General features: G+C 36.1%; 1 protein-coding gene across 1 annotated transcript in view; it reads left to right on the top strand.

Annotated features, from left to right (window-relative positions):
* LOC139134905 (tumor protein p53-inducible protein 11-like) overlaps positions 1–22137 on the top strand; it is a 137003-nt gene that overhangs the window by 16184 nt on the left and 98682 nt on the right. The gene's annotated exons all lie outside the window — the stretch shown is intronic.

The following is a 22137-nucleotide window of genomic DNA, read 5'->3' as shown; positions in this document are numbered from 1 at the left end:
TTACATTAACCACGACACATTTAATGGTTTTTTCCCTTGAATTCGAGACCATAACCGAGTTCAAATAAACTAATGTTATTACCACGGACTCTACTGAAAGTTAGCATTACCTTATTATTTTATATCGCAAAAATCAACCTAATATATACCCCATGAGTGTAGATAGAAGGTATCTCTCTATCGGGCGGTAAATCGCCGAAAGTATGAAGCATTATGCGCAAATAACATTCGCGAGGAACTATTGTTCAATAATTGATATACAATTATACTTACAAACAAATCGATGTCGAGCTTACGGTGTATCGGTGCTGAAGCACGACTCTTATGGAGAAATAAAGTACACGGAATCGATTTTGTATTGATTCACTAGGTTGGCGCTTATAATATCAACTTCTGTCACTTTGCAGACCACCAACAATTCATTCTGAAAACTGGGGAGAAATATAAGCACCACGCGAATCATAATTACGTAATTAAAAGAAAATTAATGATTATTCACATTTTCATGATCATAATCTAGTTTCGTTGATTCCACTCTGAATTCGAGCGTTTTCGTGAAAGTAACTCAACATTTTAGTTTAGGAGAGTGTCACAGTGGACTGCGTAATACACAAGCAACAATAGTGTGAGTTACAAAAAGAAGCTCCCAAGCTCAAAACATTTAGCAAATACATTCAGGGGTGTGTAGGAAATGATCACACGGTACAAATCTATTTTGACCGTATCCACTGAAAATAAAAGGATCAAGTGAATGTGTAAAATAGAAAAAGATAAACAGATAAAAATGCACGAAGAACGAATCTTATTTCTAAGGTTCACATAAAAGCGGTAGTTTGTTCGAATGAAGCTCTTTGATATGCAAGGTTACAGGATTTTTGAGAGTCTAGGGCTTTCAACTAGAAGCACTACACATGAGTTAACAGTCATTAACCGTTTGATTGACAGGTGTCCAGAAATGACGAGAGATGCTTGTCGCTTATACCTTGACAAAATCTGATCATCATCATGCTTCAATGACGACTATTTCAGTGATTGCTTGTGTTGAGAGGACCGTAATTATGAAAAAGTAATTTTAGCATCTTTAAAACGAATTCTAGGAAAATGTTTTCATGGATCATACTATATGAAAATATAATCCACAACGTTATTGTCCGGAAGTTTCTGAGAATGAGTATGTAACTCCCCTACCGTTTGGGTAATACTGTAGTTGAATACCGAACAACGTAACGTATTGCGAAGGGTCGATAATCAGTCATTGTCTAATCCAACTGTTTTAGGAATTAATAGGGAATCACCCTATTGCTGAACGTTTTATTTCTGAAAAAGAACCTCTACATTGCACGAGTAGTTTTTGAATTTGTGTTAAATGGAACTTATTTAGAAAGGGACTCTGCAAAACATTGTGTAGACTTTTAAACCAAGGCGTCCAAGAAGATAGCCTGACCTTGTTCCTTATTCAGCAACCATTCCCTTGTGATGAAGATACTTTACGGCACTCCCGCCCTCAAGTTATGCTGCTGCGAACTTCTTTTCTGTGCAACCGGGAAATCAATGAAGACGGCTAGCTGTACAAATTGCAGCTTTAATCTGTCATCGACTGTAAGACGCTATCAATCTGACCGGGTAAGACGACTCTAGCGATCAAGGGTTTCGCCGCGATCGCTACGGCTCGAGCAATTTCCTGATAACGGGTTAGCGATCAATGGAAAGCGAGGCGGCAAAAACGGTCAAACGTAATCTTCTTTGACGATGTGCATCAAACGAAGCAGAAAGCGCGCACGGTTCGGCTTTGTGGAGATAGCCGCAAACCGATTACCAAGCTATGCTCACACGCTGCCATTTGATTAGTACCCAGCGTTGTTTTACAAACTTCCCCGGCAGAGAAATGCAGTGAAGAGAATCCCAAAGCAGGTTGACCGTTGGATGACCTACGTGCATTAACGTAAGCTGACAAAAACTCTGGGCGTTCAAAGTGCTGGATGGCAGTGAAAGGGCGAGGCTTAAAAGTCGGCGGATTTTAGTGTAGTCATTGTTTTATCGCCAGAGTGCAAATTTCTTTGGGAATTATATCTTATGAAAATTGGAATCTGTTGTGCTACCCGGAATTACTCTGGAAGACATTCGCCTGTGAATGCTGTCATATTTTTGGTATTCGTTACATCATTATAATTGTATAATTTACAGACTAAAATATGTATAAAATTCTTCAGTAAATTAACACCTTAATTAAATTCGTGTTATGTGGTTCTGGAAATGTCATGTTTCAAGTATTCATAATCCGAAGTCCGTCAAAGTGAGCATGACCATTGATAACGATTGATTTCCCAACAGATATTTTCTTTGCGTCAAATAACTGCTTAAACTTCTTGGGTAAAACAGGAAACGTAATTGTCAAGATATCACCAGGTTTCTCGAGGGAAAGCGTTATGGTTAGAGGCAGGTGTTCATTCACTTTTATAGTGATTGAAAATGTTCAGTAACACCATGTCAAGAAATAGAGATAACAAGTAAGCTGTTCCTGTCGATAAATCATTATGAATTACACTGTAAGCGCCAACTCCATCTCCACACCTACAGGCTGACTGAATTAGCCAAAGATAATTGATTACTATAAACGGTCAAAGGCTAAACACTTCCTTCCATAGTGGTAATGTTCAATATATGAGGCTGGTGACTTCCGGACCCGGTAAGTGTAGAGCAACGGACTCACTATCTGAGAATGATAAGTTACAAACTCGAATTTGGTGTTGTGCCCTTGAGCTAGGCACTATACCCCACTTTTCTTTATTTTGGTGATGGGTTTGTGGTTTATTGGCTTTTAATTGTGGGATGGTTGGTTGATTATAGTCTGACAATGAAAATGAAATCAATGTAGCCTGTGTGATCCTTATCAAGAATCGGGTTACAAGTAGAGCAAGTAACATTGTTCGGGCAATTTGTGGAAAGACAAGGTATGTTATTTTGTTGTGTATGGCCAGGGATGAGGTTGCAACCAGGAGGGGTCCATAGGTTGGGCGATACACTTAAGCTCAAAATGGTAGAAAAAAATCAAATTCGTGTTGAAACATTAATCAAACAGCCTGCAAGAGACTTTGGTTTATACATATAGGGATGAATACATACTTGTTTCAATACTGTTTTCAGTACATATTTACCGGTAGGCCTGAAAAAATGCGTTTTCTCGATAACCCGAAATTAAGTATTCGTTCAAACTTAACCTTTCAGTACCAGAGGTTAACCTTTCAGTACCAGAGGAGATTCTATGCAATATCTGACAGTATGTATCACCTGCAACGTTGGCCAGTAGACCCAAGTCTCGATTTGACAATAACATGCCTGAAAGAATAGAACAAGAATCCGCAATTCATACTGCACAGAACTAGTACTTTAAACTGAAAGACTGAAATAAAAGAACACGTCTTCAAATATTCGTATTCGGTATCACACAAATGTATAAAATCTTCAGGAATTTCTCGTTTTCTTTTCGGGAAGCCAAAGAGAAATAATAGTAAAAAAGGTTTCCTACCCAACTACCTTCCCTTCCCTTTTCTGGAGATCATGGTACGTGAAATACGCTATTCTTTTTGGTGTATTACACCGGTTAATATTTCATCCTGGTTTAAGTGTTACTACATCTAGGTCAGTTGTACATATTTGGTTTAGTATTCCACGGTTTAGTTAGGTGTTTAAACATATTTGGCTAGCATTACATATCGGGTTAAGTATTCTTATATATTGAGCAAGTATTATCACATAACAAGCTAATAAAACATGCGCGCTACATATAATACATAGCAACAAATTAATGCAGTTGAATCGAGTTGAATTGCGTACTTTTAAGATTTTACAATCAATCCAAAAACAGCCCTAATAGAAAATGCTTATATGTACGTCAATCCTGGCGTGATGAAGGCAAATAAAGTCCTGTAGATTGTTTGTTTTGGAAGCGGAAGATACCAACCGAAATATAGGGCATGCGCTGTGCATGTTCAAATGCAATATACCGCGAATCTAATTAAGAAAAGGCTCGCATCGACACGCAACTGCTTTGCTCTCGTGGAAAGCAATCTCTGTTGGTTGGGCTGTCAGTAATTCTCATTCCCATGCAAGATGAATAATGTACAGTTCATGTAAGGAAAGTGCGACACATAAAATCCATCAGCGCAGGCTCAATTTCCTTATATCTATTGGTGCATGGCATTGGGTAGTTATTACAACTAAATTTAAAGTTGCAATGCACCATGACTACCTGTCGCTCCGCAGAAAGTTTAAAGATACAACCAGTCATATCTATGATTAAGGTAGAACGTGCCTCGAGAACAGGTATTCGGACTCAAACTTTTACAATTCTTTTCTGGTCTACCACTTACGGGGGTTCATTTTAAAGCTCTTGGTGCAAGAAAACTTTTTACTGGCTTGGTTTTTTTCGAAATTTGAAAATTTCATTTTTTCCTTAGTGTTAACACAGGAATGGCGGTCATTGTGAATTTAAAATATGGGTAAGTCGTGAGTTATTTATTTTTCTAGTACCGAAATTTGCAACGTGACAACCGATTTTTGTTCTTGATTTCGAAAGAGAATGGTTGAAAGATTCCTTGAGGAAAGTGTGAGCAAAAGTTGAAGTCTTACACTAGTACTTTTGAGGCGCATACTGCCTTAAACACTATAGTATCGATCTCCTAATGCATGTGGATAGGCATGTACTGGTTCATCATCATAAAATGCCATTTTCAACACGTCAATCTTTATCGAAAACGTTTGCATATTGATGTCATTTTCCCTATAAATTACATTTTTCTTACATTTTTTGACATTTTGATACGTACGTTGATATGTACGTTTATACATTTTGAATCCGAAGCAAGGAAATAAGATGGATCTTCAAATCCTAAAACTCTGGCAGTGGTCATCTTTACATGCTATTTGAAGAACCTTGAACAATGATTTCATTGTGAAAATACACACATGTTGCGTGAATTGATAGTTTAAGACAAGAAATCGATATCTTCGGTTACAATTCGGCATATTACTTAGTTAATTCATCAATTTATTTGTTTATTTTATATTTATTTATTTGTCGTTTGTTAGTGAGTTTATAAGTTAAATGTATATTCACATTTTAAGTAAGTGATGCAATAAATTAGCTCGTCAATATTTTATTAGTCAGTTTTAATGAAATACTTAATTAAATAGTAACAAATTAATTACTTTTTGTTCATCGTATGTTTTGTTTTATCTCCACTCTTACTTTCAACACATGACGTCAACAAAGTATTTTCCGCAGAAGACTAGTAGAATGGTAGGTAGCCTAAGGATGTTATTGATGAGTTTACGAATTTTAATGGGCACATTTCATTCAGCCTGATTTAGGTTCATTTTTGTCTTTAGCAATAAAGTTACACTGCAAATTTGTTGTACAGGTCGTATTGAAGTCAATGAACTTTTCGTACACTTAATCTCAGAGGACATGAAGGACACACTTTGCAGAAAGTAATGATCTTTAATACTAGTGCAACATTCAGGAATTTCCGTTTTACCTCTCTGTGACATCAGCTACTTAGCGATCACCCGTCTTATTTATTTTCTGTCTGACATGCATTTACGCTTGGCGAACACTAGTTTCTCATTCCCACCAGACAGACACCCTATGTTGGTTTTAAATGGCATCAGCTTTTACACTATGATGATGATAGATGTAGCTCACATGATTTGCATGTCAAACCTTCCTTGTGCTGATGGAAAAGCCGTCATCCATTTCATACACGTGTGTTTAAATAAAAATGAACAGACGGCGACATGAGATTACGCTTTCAGCTTGAAAATAAAAGTTTGCTCTATTGTTGCGCAGACTTTGTATCCCAGTATATTATTACAGCCTGCTCGCAATGATTGAAGATTCAGATACTGTTTTTTTTTAATTTGTGCATATTTCACTAGACATGATGTGTCGGACTAAGCTAACTGAATAGTTTTATTCAATTATAACCGTTGTAAAATTGGCATCGACTGCATAAGTGGCATGGTTTTGATTACTACAGAGATAAGGGATTAGCAAATTAATAGCAATCATACCCATCGTTTACACTAACCATGGGTCTAAAGTCACAATTCATCGTTATTGTCTATAACAAACACATTACATCACATCATGACGTCACATTACATCACACCACATCACATCACACCACACCACACCACATCACACCACACCACATCACATCACATCACATCACATCTCATCACATCACATCACATCACATCACATCACATCATATCAAATCACATCACATCACATCACATCACATCACATCACATCACATCACATCACATCACATCATATCACATCACATCACATCACACCACATCACATCATATCACATCACATCACATCACATCACATCACATCACATCACATCACATCACATCACATCACATCATATCACATCACATCACATCACATCACATCACATCACATCATATCACATCATATCACATCACATCACATCACATCATATCACATCACATCACATCACATCACATCACATCACATCACATCACATCACATCACATCACATCACATCACATCACATCACATCACATCACATCACATCACATCACATCACATCACATCACATCACATCACATCATATCACATCACATCACACCACATCACATCATATCATATCACATCACATCACATCACATCACATCACATCACATCACATCACATCATATCACATCACATCACATCACATCACATCATATCACATCATATCACATCACATCACACCACATCACATCATATCACATCACATCACATCACATCACATCACATCACATCACATCACATCACATCACATCACATCATATCACATCACATCACATCACATCACATCACATCACATCACATCACATCACATCATAGCAAACACAACACAGCACAACATATCACATCACATCACAACATAGCGCAGGCTATTGACAGAGTCCTAGTGCACATAACATAGTCAAAATCGGTAAAGAAAGATATGTGGAGCTCCCGGAAAACAACCAAGAAGTGATGTCAGGTGTTTTAAAAGTTAACAAGTTAACAAATAACGCTACTGTCCTTTTCCACACGATCCATCTAAAATATTTAGACATGTGTAATCATTGATGTACTTCACTCCGTAATGACTATATGTTGCAAGAAAGTGCTGCAATGAACCATGGTAGCGTGTCAACTCAGTTTTTTTCAATTAAACGTCGGTATGTTATAAGACGGTTTGTCTTCGTCTGGATAACGATCAACGACCAAAGATAGCAAACAATGTTATCAGTGTACACTGAAAATTTGTTGATTATTCGCACCTCGAAGTCATTTAAAATATTCATTAAAGCACGTCTCGGGCTAAAATTTGCATTCCTTCCTAAGGCGTCTCATGAATGAAGCATAAGTGTGCGTCACAAACAAGTGATATATAGTTGGCATTCTTAAACGGTCTTATTTAAGTTTATTCAAGGTTCCACGAAAGAAGTGGCCTGGAATAAATTTTCCGTGAATGAAGTACGTCAAAACGTTTTAATGATTTCTAACGACATCGTTCTTTTCACTGAGACATGAAAACAAACAGGCATAAAAATAAAATAAGTAACACAACAAGCCAACAAAGATGACTAAATCAGTTATCTATTGACGTATGTCGAAACAACATCTTTTGGCTCTAAACAATTACAGATTGCTGTTAGACACAAGTAATCATGTTCTCCTTAATAATAACTTTCCCCTCGGATATTCTATAGCTTTACACACAGTTTTTGTGCTATGCATTGTATCCTTGTCGCAATGGTTCCTATTGATATTTATCTTTATTAGCATTTTCGCGGAACAGTTTAAATAATAAAGAAATCTAACCAAGATCAAACGTGACATTATAAGGTAGCTGAGAAAAAACACATTGGTTTACCCTTGTATTAAGGTTTCAAAGACATGTAATGAAAAAGTACCATAGTATTTTTTATAAACCGCCTTTGCTTTTCATGGTATTTCTTATGAGTACTTTCTCGTAGGGGAGCCGTTATGACGTTCAAATGAAAACGAACCACAACCTTCCATGAGGTTCGAACGATGTTGGCGCTGTGTAACAGGGCTATGTTCAGGATCCAAGCGCGCTTTTTTCAAGGTATTTTTGTAATGCGCGAATGTGACCCCCCAAGTACCCGAGTTTCCTTCATTTTTTTTCATCTTGACCCTCTACGTTTATTTCAGATTGTTCGTGCTCCTGTATGTACACAATTATTGAAAACAAATTCAGAAACTGGGAATCAACGAATAAATGATACATATATGATTGCAGTTAATATTTGTGTATTTTTTTAAATATTTCTATATTGATATTCGTACAGGTTCATCAAAATTACTGAAACAATAATTGAATCGAACAGCTTGATTGTGCAATGTGAAACTTTACATTTAATCATATTCATTTTTACTTTCCATAAATGTGCAGATATTGCTGTTCACTCAGACATGCAGTCGCCGAGTGAAATATCCAAGTGTTCATGGAGTGTACTGTAAATATTTAATTACTGACGTAGAGCAATGCTTCATTTTGTCATGCTTGCGGACTTGAAATGCCCCTTCTTGTGTCCAGGGCATTAAACCCACTTCCATCAGGGAATTCAGATTAATGGGCCGATGGCTTTGTCGCATGAGGTGGAGGAATATTTTTTAAACTGTAACTTACATACTGATTAAGATCTCTTTCATCAGTAAATTTAATTTATGGATTCATAATATGAAAATACAGATGCAGCTGTACTGACCTTCCTGTACCAAAAGTCTGTCAGAATATTGCTCAAAATATGTCTGCAATATAAGTACATCATTGTAGGTTATACGATGGATGAAATACTGAAATTCACGTTTCCAGTAGGGCGATCAGTTAAAGCATATCATGTGAAATGGCAGCGTGATTCCTTCGACAGCACAGCAGCAAAAGTCACTCCTTCTTTTCAGACACTTATGAATAACCTTTTAGGATAGGACAAAACGTATGAGAAGAAGCAGATGGATCGATACTTTGGCATTAAAGTTGATATTTTCTGCGAACCTATCCGCTTATTCCATTTTAAATCTTGAAAATTATTATTCCTTTACCAATTAAACTGCTATAAGTATATGCCAACAAGGTTACAGGCTCATTTTAAGGAACAGAATACGTGGTATCGCCGTGATTCCACATTCATATTGCAGTAAGTATTAAGTGCGATCGTCTGATCAAAACGCCCTGAGCTTTGATTCTGCAGTTGTGAAGAAATATGTAGGAAAATCAATCTGCCGGATGCGGTCTTTGCAAATTTAGCCCACCATCATGATAAAAAATATTCGACCTCAATGACGCGACAATCATCCCTATTGAAAACAGAAAACACTGAATGCCATTTGTCCATTCAGCAATTGTATACGAATTGCATTCAACCTCTTCATGCAACAGTCTGGCGAATACTTCACTAAAAAGACACAGTCGTTAATCGATTATATTCCGTCCTAAATAATACTATCTCTGTTTTATAGCTGCCATGATATCAAAGATTTTATAGTTTTCATTTAAAAGGGGTCAGCTTGAGCCCGTAAACCTCAAGAGGGAAAATACGTCGCGATGTTTTCTTCCTTCGATTATATTTTCCATCTATAGCTGGAGGCAGAATCCTGTAATTGACAACTGTGTGGCTTCCTGTTAGCTACCAAGGCCGTCTCATTTTAAGCGTTTCGCTACCTGTTCCACTCAAAATACGAAAACCGATGTTTCTAAAGGTCGCGTCTTTTTGGAGTCAGGTGGCCTTGCCATAAGGAGGAGGCAAACGCTACCACTGAGAGAGAGAGAGAGAGAGAGAGAGAGAGAGAGAGAGAGAGAGATGTACTGATAGGGCATCACCAAAATTTATGTTCAGCATTTGAACAAACTTACGCAGACTATACACATATTAAATGCATTTATCCCATTATGGTAGTTTTACATAAAGTTATTGGTATGAGAATATCTTGATATAAGAGAACAGTGTTTTTTTTTCGCTAATGCCATTTTTAGAAAATTCTTTGTTTGCCGTCCTTGGATGTTTGAAAAACCTACAAGCAAGCCAGGGAAAAAACAAACACAGACAAAACAACACAAGTGTATTAACATGAGCTCCTTTATTCTTTTGAGAAAATCATAATTTTGTTTGTAATAGTGTTAACATTGTGTTTGTTTTCTAAATTTTCTCCTAAAACCTACCAGGTCACGGACGGCAAACAAAGAATTTTATTTAAAGCGCCTTTGAACTGAAATTCCCTTCGCATCGGCTGTTACCATGGCACAGACACTGTGTACATTTCTAAGATAATACCTAAGATCAATAACAAAGCAAATTCAATCTAAAAATATTGAGTTCCCAGTTATATCATATTCAATAAAAAGTGTTCCGAGCACTGATATTTTAACTTCAGCAATGATCTAACGCGGTTACACTTTTAACCCTTTGAATACCGTAATTTTTCCCACCAAAATTTTGGTGCAACATTTTAACAATTTTTATGAATTTTTCTGTAATTTTTTTATTATTATTTTGGATCAAACGGACATCACATTTCATTGGCTACTGGTTTTCATCAAAAGTTTGGCAAAAATCTAGAAAAAATTTGACTTGGGCACATTTTATAAAGGCGACAAAAGTTGACTTTGGCGCTCCAAAGGGTTAAAGAAATCAAGCATTTGGTGGAGCAATATTATAAATGCGCTCAAAGCTTTTTACAGAGTTGTCCTAAGGATTATGAAAATTAAGCGGTAAATTTAATAACTGGGTCAGCTCGTTTGAACATCGGATATATCTTTGTCCGAGCAAGTCACGGTTTCCCAAACTATGTAACTTTGTTAACTATTAACTTGAATTCCTTGAAGTTTTCCAGAATAAAGCTATGACAAATCAAATTTTATAGAGAAAATAAAGCAAAACAGACCGAATGGTTATATCAGATATATCTTTATTCTAGCAAATCATTGTTGCCTTAAAAGATGTAATCTTTTATATATTGACCGAAATTTCTTTACGTCACCAAGAATGAACTGTTTACAAATCTAGTTTTAAGAGATAATGCAGCCATCCTTTTGAATTCCCCGAGTAGGGTAATAATTTTAGTTACCTTTACATAAAATCATAGGTAAGGTAGGAATTTCACTGAAACTAGTGATACTTTCTTCATCGCATCTCGGTAAATTTCTAGACGTATTGACGTTATTGTATTATTGCACGTTAATGATTTCGTCGAGAGCTACACAAAGCAAAACACGATGCTTTAAAGATATGCTTGTTACCTGTGTATCTGTTTACATGTACTTCCCTTTCTCAAATGATTCGAACTTCATTTCTTTTGTGCATCAAGTAGATTACGTCAATGAACGCAGACGTTCTATCTCTACGTATTCCATTTGTCATGATTCATCACTCATGGCGTGCTTTCAGACGACCAGATCGGCAGCGTGTTTTCATGAACACAAACTACAAATATCTGCCAAAACCTTATCTTGACAATTTGTTTATGCGTGTGTCCTTTTCGGTGTCGTCAGCTTTAGGTTGAATGACGTCAGCTGAATGACAGCAGGTAGATCGTCCTCATTAAAAGTTGTACCGTTGTTCAGTTAACATTGTAATCAACAACGACATTCAATCTTCTTGAAAGAAGCTGAGACTCGGGTTTCCCATCTTGTTCAATTATAAATACCTTGAAGTACAACAAATGAGATGCGAACAGGGGCACGGATAGAGAGTGTCCTTCGCAGGCAGCTGATCTCTATCACATATCATCGAATGTTAACTCACAGATTATTGCACAATATAATACACTTGCAACAGTCTACTCGTTATAGCAAACAAAACCTATTCAATAATATTTCATCGCATTCAAACCCGTCATCGGTTTTACTGTGTAGAGGTCCTAATTTGCAATGAACACGATTGGAACTAAATTGAAAGAATTGGATCTTCATATTGTTCAAATTTCTCAAAAATGTTAGGTGTCCTATACGTGAATGTTTCAATATTACAATATTACTCATAAAAACCAGTGTAAAACTTAAATAAGAAAAGCAGATGAGCTTACATTTGCAGATTTCAACGATATTTCTTCACTATCCAATTATCCCGATTAGTTCCAATCGTGTTTATGAACATAACACACAGTACTAAGTTTAAAATTCTGCTTTGCGTCAATAACAATGCTAATCTATATGTCAAGCACATTCGCACCATAGGAGCACTATATATGTTGACGCATTGGCTTAAGTTGATTGAAAGTACATTGATCATACAAAGATATGATAGTATTGAATGACATTTTCAATAAATGCTATGAAAACTGGTATAGGTATAGTATGCATTGGTATGGCCAAACTTATATGCAATACTTATTTAGGTATTACATTTTGTATCATTAAGCAAATTTGCCTATAAAGTGATCCAATATGAACATTCATAGGGGTATTTTCGTTTGCGTGAATTCACAAATGTGCTTTAGTGTTCTCTGCTAGATGGAAAGTGCCAGGATGTAAATTGTTCGTATGATCGACCGAAGAAGGCTATTGGTACAGTATTAGCTCACCAATAGGCTACATTATCTCCTTTCATATAATGAGGTTTAAACTGTCTAAGCAATGCTAAAAACAACCCACCTCTACGACATGTCTGGGTTACAACAAAGGCATGGTGTCGCCAGTACTTGTGTTACCAATCAACGGATCGATTTACAAGACCTGCCCATCGTTAGAACACTTGAAAAATGCCATTATCTCCCTTCTAACACCTCAGCCGCCATTACACTGAGATGACAACCCTAATTGTACACATTCTAAGCACGATAAATAGCCATAGCATTCACATCATGATCAGATTTTACGCATCATCAGACTCTATTTTCGCGAAGGTCGTGTTAACTTTTGCGTCATACGGTCATACGGGGAAGACAGACACTGTCTGTTGACATCGGCTTCAGAAACATTGCAAATTATCAACTTAAGGCTTCCTTGTCTGAGAAGATTATCTATTCATTAAAAAGGCATTTAGCTGTCCCTGATTTCCTGTTTATATTTTTCTGTTGCTCTTGGACATATGCTTTGGTTGTAGACGGGACGTTAGTTTGTTGTAGACGGGAAGTTAGTTGGTTGTAGACGGGAAGTTAGTTGGTCAAACACATGGCCAGCCTCAATGGGGTCAAATTCATAACTGTAATTTGCACTGTATCTCTTTGTTAATCGAAGCCGTATAATTTTATATATTTTAATTTAATTTGTATTAATTTCTCGTACATTTTGTCAATATAGTAATTGTTTTGTGCCCTAGCTCATAACGATTGTACGATTGACATTTGTTGGCACCTTGAATTTTTCTTTGGCTTGTGTCATTGAGCTACGGCCAGGCCTAAAATAGTGAAAACGCATCGCACAACGTTAGGCAACTTATAACACTTCTTCACAAGACATGAATTACCATGATATTATGTTTTATGCAATTGTCGTAAGTATTTATACAAACGTTTAAGAATAGTAAGGAGATCAAAATTTACTTTCAACTATTCAAATGCAGGGCAAAGGTCACCGCCCTTTTAAAGGACGGTGACTTTGGCCCACGAGTTGAACGGTAATTTTCATATTCATAGCATCCTAAAAAACTCGTTTACATTTGTTATGGTGTTGTGGTTTCACCTCCAAAGCTTTAGGTATAGAAGACGCCTCGGGACCAGCTATTTGCAGTTTCAAACTTTTACTGACTTAACACTTTTGGGCCTCATTTTAAAGCACTTGCAGTAAAAACGTCCTTACAATCTTAGTTAATCGAAACCAAAACTTTAATTTACACTTTAGACTTAACAGGGATAGCGGCAATTTTGAATTTCAAATTTTGATAATTGTTAGGAAGTTTGTTTCTCTTATATCAAACTACGGCGACCGCTGATTTGTATTCTTGATTAGGTTAGACAATGGTTGAAAGTTTCACTGATGAAACTTCGAGCAAAAGTTTAAGTCTTTCACTTTCGAACCCTTACCACCTTGTCCTCTTTGTGCCCTTTTAAACAACGTTTTAATGTTCCAAACAAATATCTACGCACCTGACCAACCTCTACACCACCTCGTAGCCGTATTAGCATATCTAGAGATACTCACCTATCAACAAGTGCGTGAGTGGTTTTAAAAACTTGTTACTTTCCCATCCAAATATTGATCTTTTCATTTTAAAACTGACCTTACACATTCCATTTTTGGTAGTTTACCTACTTAATTTTATTTTTTTTTCTTTTTTTAAATTCACCTTTTGTATATACCTCTTTGTTCTATGTGACTTGTTCTGTTACTGTACTTGTTGTGTGACTATATTTGTCTGTAATCGTAGTTTTTGTATTTTTAGCTTTTTTGGAACCTGTAAATGGGACTAGATCCCGGAGGCTTTCCCAATAAATAAATAAATAAATAAATAAATAAATAAATAAATAAATAAATAAATAAATAAATATCTTAAACTTATTCTTCAAAATGAAAATTGGATTCGCTGCCACTGCTCTGTCATCTGCTTAATCTCATGCTAATACCAACCTGCATTTCATCTACTCTTTCTGCAATATGATTTTTTATATACCCGACAACACGTCGTCAATACATTAATGCCTATACACATGATGGAAGCTAGGTTTGAGGTCGATGTCAGTCGACATGCACTACGAAATAAATCATCAAGTCACTTCCTACATTAAAAAAATGGCCTACAATAATTTTCAAGGACGTACGACCTGTCTGCACAATCCATGATTGATGATATACATTATACTGATTCACTGTATGTAGCTAAGCCTTCAATCCAGATAATTAAAAGCTTACAAGTTGGGTGTTTCAGTTCGCGAAATTGAAGTCGCCGATCACTTCCAGTGTAAGTGTCGAAAGATTTTTCCTCTTACTCTTTGCATGATGCTGATGTCAATTTGTGCGTTCATTTTGCGTGATTCATTAAAACAAAATTCTAAAAACTGAATTGTAACATTTTTTGAGGTTTGATGTAACCACCTAGTTTTGAGTTATGAGATCATTACTGTCGTAAAATGGCATCGTTGTAGCTGTTTAATATACGGTTCATGGATACATTATATGTGATGTGGTTGTCAAATCGCAGTTTGAATCACGGTATTAACTTTGTTTCCAGAGATACTGCTCATTCTGTAATTTAAAACTGATTAATTTACTGAGTTGATTAAATCGTTTGGATCTGATCATTAAATACCAATTATCATTGTCATGTTAGTCATCAAAAACTCATACGTACCGGCATCCTTATCGTCAACGTTACTCTTTACATCTCGATTTCATTTCCCCGGGTGTTTCTTCTAGTTATAGGTTTAAAAGAACGTGTCGAACCTGCGCTTATAGTGTTGCATGATGTATTGAACAAAAATTCTACGAACTCGTCATTGAATAATATTTTTCCTGTTAAGATGTATATAGCTGTGTGGCTTCAATAATGATATCTCTCTTTCGTTAAATTGCACCTTTTGTTACAGTAGATTATTTCATATATGGTATATATATTATTATATATATATATATATATATATATATTATATATATATATATATATATATATATATATATATATATATATATATATATATACAATTAAAATGAGTTTTAGCTGTATGAAGAACATGGGAAGTATTGTCAAAGCGCATAATAAGACCTGGTCAAGTTTGCATACCCCTTGAAGGGTGACTGTCTAGTCAAAGGCGTGGTTTACAAGGCCAAAGTATCAACGGATGACAACACGGAGAAGGTTTACATCGGCCTCACTGATAACATCTTCAAGACTCGCTTCACTAACCACATACAATCATTCCGTAACGAGAACTACAAGAACAATACTGAGTTATTAAAGTATGTATGGAACTTAAAAAGTAAAGACGAAGTCTTTGACATTTTGTGGTAAATTATTGACAAAGCATTGAGCTACTCTAACATAAGCAAGCGATTTAATCTTTGTATATCAGAAAAGCTGCACATTATCAATTCTACAAATCTACGCTGTTAAACAAACGCTGTGAGTTGGTTTCAAAATGTCGCCACCAAAACAAATACAATCTATCAAATTTTAATACACCCTACAAATAGAATGGTACGTGCAAAACATATAATTGAGATTGTTGCTGAGAATCCTTTCACTTCTTTCTGAAGATATCAGGATGCATGAAATGTATATATAAATATATATATATATATATATATATATATATATATATATATATATATATATATTATATATATATATATATATATTCTTTCTTAAGATATCAGGATGCATGAAACACACACACACACACACACACACACACACACACACAATATATATATATATATATATATATATATATATATATAATATATGTATATATATTTATTTATTAATATTGTAAGCTTGATAAAGAAATGGTTCGCTATCAGATACATATTACGTTTTTGTCCCATTTACCGCCAATTTGTGTGTAAAATCCCCTTCTCTGTCAACAAACCCCCTTAAGGGCTTCAAAGACCATTGACTTAAATCCTTCTTTAGGTGAAGGAGCGAACGAAGATGTCGTTTCCTAGGAGACAGTAGCTGAGGCCATCTGCTTAATTGCCATGGCACTTTTGTTGGCTTTTGAAAAACAGCATTGCAAGCCCGTTTTATGATTCAGTGACATCACTTAACGTTCTACGTGTATGGCTAGTACGAAGATAATTTTCCGCTGTCATTCCCCTCGTAATCTATGAACCATCCGTAGTTTGAAACGAGGGGATTTATGATTTTTTCCCAAGTCTTCCAGACAGCTTGTTCATGTCGACGTGTTTGACGAAAATGAAATTAATGTTTAAATTTACACGTACCTCGAAATACATTCTGCAAGACATGAGTCCACTTACGAGCACGCATCCTATCTTTTTGAGACTGTGAATATACGTTTATACGTATTCATATAGTTTGCTCGTTGAATATCTGCGAGTCTTTTTCAACATCTTTGATCCTCAAAAATTACAAATTCTTTCGATTGCTCAGTAATGACAGCAATACCCTCTAAGACCATACCGTTTCAATGGGAGCCATACAACCGCCAAGCTCCATTTCAATATTGAAGCATTACATCACGTGACTTGACATGAACCGTCTTTCGAATATATGCGTTGTGTGTAAAAGTGTGTCTGTGTGTAAAACCATTGTCCTTGCTTTACCTATGTGGGTATCATGACAAATGAAGGATAAAGGAAATGTTTTACGCAGATTTTTTTTATTAACATGACTTGGCCGGCGTAAACATCTAATCTCCAATTATCAACCTTGAAGTCCACGTGATTCAAACTTAAAACGTGATTGTATGGATTCGTTTGTTGAAGGGAGAAAAATATATATATATATATATATATATATATATATATATATATATATATATATATATATATATATATATATATTATAATCACAAATTACTTCAGGTACAAAGTAATGAAATCTGTTACTTAAGTTTCATGTATCCTGCAATCCTCAGACAGAAGATAGTAATTTGTGTTATTATAAAGCTATGCTTGGCATCGAGCACTGTAATTTCCCACAAGGACATCTGTATACTTCGAGATATATATATATATATATATATATATATATATATATATATATATATATATATATATATATATATATATATATTATTTTTATACAAGCAGCCTATTTATGACCTACATCTTAGAAACTAGAAAAAAGCGATAGTTTAAAATTTGATCCTCTGAAGCTTAGCTCTCGCGGCGTTTAGTTTTTCGAGCGGACGCGTTTCGAGATTTTTCTTATTGATTGTACTATTCTGGGGAGTTCTTAAGACGTGTGCCGCTGTATTTCCTATACCCATACTATACCTAACCCTAGCGACTGCCTAGGCACGTGATAGTTTAGGGAAAACGTTGTTTGTGTCCACTTATACAAACCAAAGTGGTCTTCGGGGAGCTTCTAGCCATGTTTTTATGCCCATACCTAACCCAAACGACTTCCTAGGCACATGTGCTTGGTCGTTAACGGAAGACTCAGCTTGTGTCCGCCTAGACATTCATTCAATCTTGTAAAACATTTGCTTGCCTAAATTCATCGTGTATTTACTATCGATAGCAGGCTTACAAGACTTATGTTATCGAAATGAAGCCGATAGATTACAAAAGGCATACATACACTTTCGTTTGAAGTGCCATTATTCTTGTCGAAGGCCAGCACGCATTACTCTCCAGCTAATTAATGCGATATTATGATTGTCATAGGTGATGTACCGTACGCACAAAACCATTTGCAACCCATTACTTTTTTGTCATTATAGAAAAATATCATAAAAGGATTTATGAAATGTTTACTCTCTAACGGACCAATCTACGTAATTGAAATCCTTGAGATCATTCAGCTAACGACATCATTGTTATTCATTAAAATGTCATACTTGTTCTCTATGCTGCCTAACGATCCCGATAACGTGGATACAAAATCCGAGCGCCATAATTAGGTTTCATTATATGTCACACTCCCGAGAGATATGTACGGGATGTAATTGTCGGCTATAACGAGGGAGGGAATATGAACGCAATTCCATGCATGCATGCATGCACATACATACATACATGCATGCATGCATACATACATACATACATACATACATACATACATACATACATACATACATACATACGTACACATACATACGTACGTGTGTGCGTGCGTGCGTTCGTACGTACGCACATACATACATACATACATACATACATACATACATACATACATACATACATACATACATACATACATACATACATACATACATACATACATACATAAGTATACGTACGTACGTGCGTGCGTGCGTGCCTTCATACATACATACATAGTACATACATTCATACATACATACATACATACATACATACATACATACATACTAAACATACATACATACATACATACATACATACATACATACATACATACATACATACATACATACATACATACATACATACATACATACATACATACACTTCACACACAGATCATGAGAGATCGTTAACACAATCAATACTTGGCATTGCGCTACTGCTCGAAATATTAGTTGACGATAAACGACATTTTGAGGTCATGTTCACACAATGTTAAATGATGAGCTGGAAACGTAACTGTAAGGTCGAGTACAAATACTATTTTTGCTGCAGAAAAGGAATAAAACACGACGCACGAAAAATTTTATTAGACTTCTCGTTCGAAATGGAGCGAAATGCGCTAAAATTGTTAAAAGATTGTAGTATATATCTCGTGAGGATGAACTTTATTCCTACATATGCAATAACGGTTCTTGTGAACCTTATAATCACACCGTGTGACGTCGGTAAATTGCAGACAAATTGTTAGTTAGGCACCATTCTGCTCTGATTTAACAAAAGACACACCCACACGTATATTTTGTTTTCGAAAGTTTCAAATGTGCATTTTGAGTACTTCGCGGATTTTACCCCTTTCAGATATTAATTACATTTTTCTCAGCATCGTTTACTTTAAATTTCTATCGATAATGCGTCTGAACGACGCAAAGAAATTGCATTCCGTTCTCCAATGTTGCATTTGATTTTTGAGCTTGTGAAAATGCGATGAGTTTTCTATCTGAGAAGATTGGCCGCGACGTGCAGGGTCGTTCTAGACTTGTGCATTCAAGAAAGACAGTCCCTCAGAGGGAAACCTAATGACAAAAACTAGCTAGAGCCTCCGATGAGACCTAAGAGGCAAATAAATTTAAGATTGATTTCGTTTTATGCAAGACTATAAAGGCACTAGTTTCATCTTGATCGCTACCCGGAGAAGATTATTTTAGCATGTCATGAACAGCTAAGAATTCAGCTAAGTCAGCGCTCACAGTGTACAGTAAATTTAATTGTTGTAAGATCATTCATTCGCCGCTGTGATTGTATTAAAATTTGTAATCCTATGGCAATCTTATTTCTCAGCAAAGGTACAAACTGATTAAATGTGCAGTTGCTTGTCCTATATATCTATCTCTCTATAGTATACATGTGTGTCCGTCAGAGCGCTTACTAATCTTCTTTCCTGTGCGTTGCTTCGTGTACGTCTATAACTCTTTACATTTCCCTCTCAATGTCTCCGTCTTCATGCCAATTGGCGTGTCTGTCGACGTCTTCCGCTGCAGATTCTGTTTGCCCGCCTCTTCCTCTGCCCGTCCCTCATCATTCAATTTCACGATCAAATCTAGAGTCAAGCAAAGCCGCTGTCACAATACTGAAATACGTAATCCTCCTGTCTACATGATCTCAATACCCAAGGTATTTCTGAACGTTATTACAGCATATTGTAAACAGGAAAGATCTTATAGTGAACAAACTAAATTATGTTTGCACTTGTTCAAGATATTATAATATAAAAAATGATCGACTATTAAAGTTTGTCAGGTTGCCAGTGCTCACGCAGTGTCAGCGCGCTGGCATAAAAGAACCAGGGAATCTTGAACAAAAATTGTGTGACTATGCGTGAGAGAGAATACATTGAGAACAGCTTTTCAGCAAAAAAATTGCAAAGAACTTTTGACCTGTAGCGCACTGAAACGCTTACAGAACCAGATTTATGAGTACGCATATTTTGTCTAAATATATGGTTGATTTCTCAGGCCTCGTATACAGTGCCGTCTGCGTGCAAAGTCTTTCCGGGTCAAATTGCAACTGTGATACCTATCGTTAACTCAATGCAGATTAAGGCATTATATTCATCAAATCAAATTCAAACCTTGCTCTCTTTCTTTGAGAGCTTGTATTTTGTCCCTGATATCAATTGATTTATCCACATAAAATATTCGAATCGTGAGAAATCCACGACAAACACGCGGAAATATTTCATCAGTGATTTACCGATTTGTTTTGGCGGCAACATATCTTCTCCTCGGAAACTGACTACTATCTTTGACATGTTACATCTCACGAGAATCAATAAAATGCGATTAAATTACGCGGGTCACAAAACACGATTCTAATGCCCAACGCACCGACAAATTGAATATTTATTCCACGCTTGTATCGCAGAATATCGAATATGATTGATTTTTGTGTACTAAAACGTTCAAATCAGAATTTTAAGTTTCGGATGTTTACTACCGATTATAAAATAATGTTCGTAGTAGCCATTTTGAAACCGTCAAACCAATGAGGGAAATCCTGACAAAATTGGAAAAACTCCCCAATTATACAAATTGCGCTTCCATTGTTCGTGACCCATGTCCTCTCTAAAAACAATTTATCATATTCAACCGCCTCGAAGCATAAAAGATGACATAAAACATATAATGACTATTTTCGAGATACATTCAGCGATGCATGAAATTATCTGACTCAATTTTTGTGGCGCTGAATAAGGACACGAGCCTTTAAAGGAGGAACTGCATGCAATTTGTATTTGAGCAATCTTCCCATCCACTGTGCCTTGCGGGGTTTTAGAATTTCCTTCGGCTAAGGTATGATGAATATACAACTACATGTACTTTCAACACTGATGTCGTGGATCAGCAGAAACATATGATATCGACGTCGTTATCTCGGAGGGGTAGAAGAGGAGGAGAGATAGAGGGGAGGGAGATACACCTACAGACAAAAAGCGTTTAGAGATGCACAAGAGGGGCTGCGTCGTAAATACGAATGAAGGAGAGATGGAATAAGCCATGAAAGGAGAGATGGAACAGAGCATGAAATGCAAGAACGTACATGTCTACAGAAGAGAATCCAATTAAAAAGAAACAGCAAATAAAGAGCACCTAGGCAATGTGTAGCTATTTAAACATTTCGACACAGTTAACTCAAGAAGATTCACGTTTTATACTTCGATTGCATGTCCATCAATCATAAAAACCGGTTGAGAGAAAAGTGTTGGAGGTCAAGTAAGGTAATTTGTTCTTGAACGTGTCTTTGACTTTAATCAAAGTTCAATTTTAATGCATTGCCCTGGCTAGACTTAAACTGTTCAGGACAGACTCCAACTTTTGTAAAAATTGATCAAGGGAATTTAATTTCAAGCCGAAGACAGGGGTGAAAGCGGCAT

The sequence above is a fragment of the Ptychodera flava genome, chromosome 1 (genome assembly GCF_041260155.1).
Source record: "Ptychodera flava strain L36383 chromosome 1, AS_Pfla_20210202, whole genome shotgun sequence".
NCBI classification, from domain to species: domain Eukaryota; kingdom Metazoa; phylum Hemichordata; class Enteropneusta; family Ptychoderidae; genus Ptychodera; species Ptychodera flava.
Note: the sequence above shows the minus strand (reverse complement) of the source record. Positions and strands in the feature narration are given on the sequence as shown.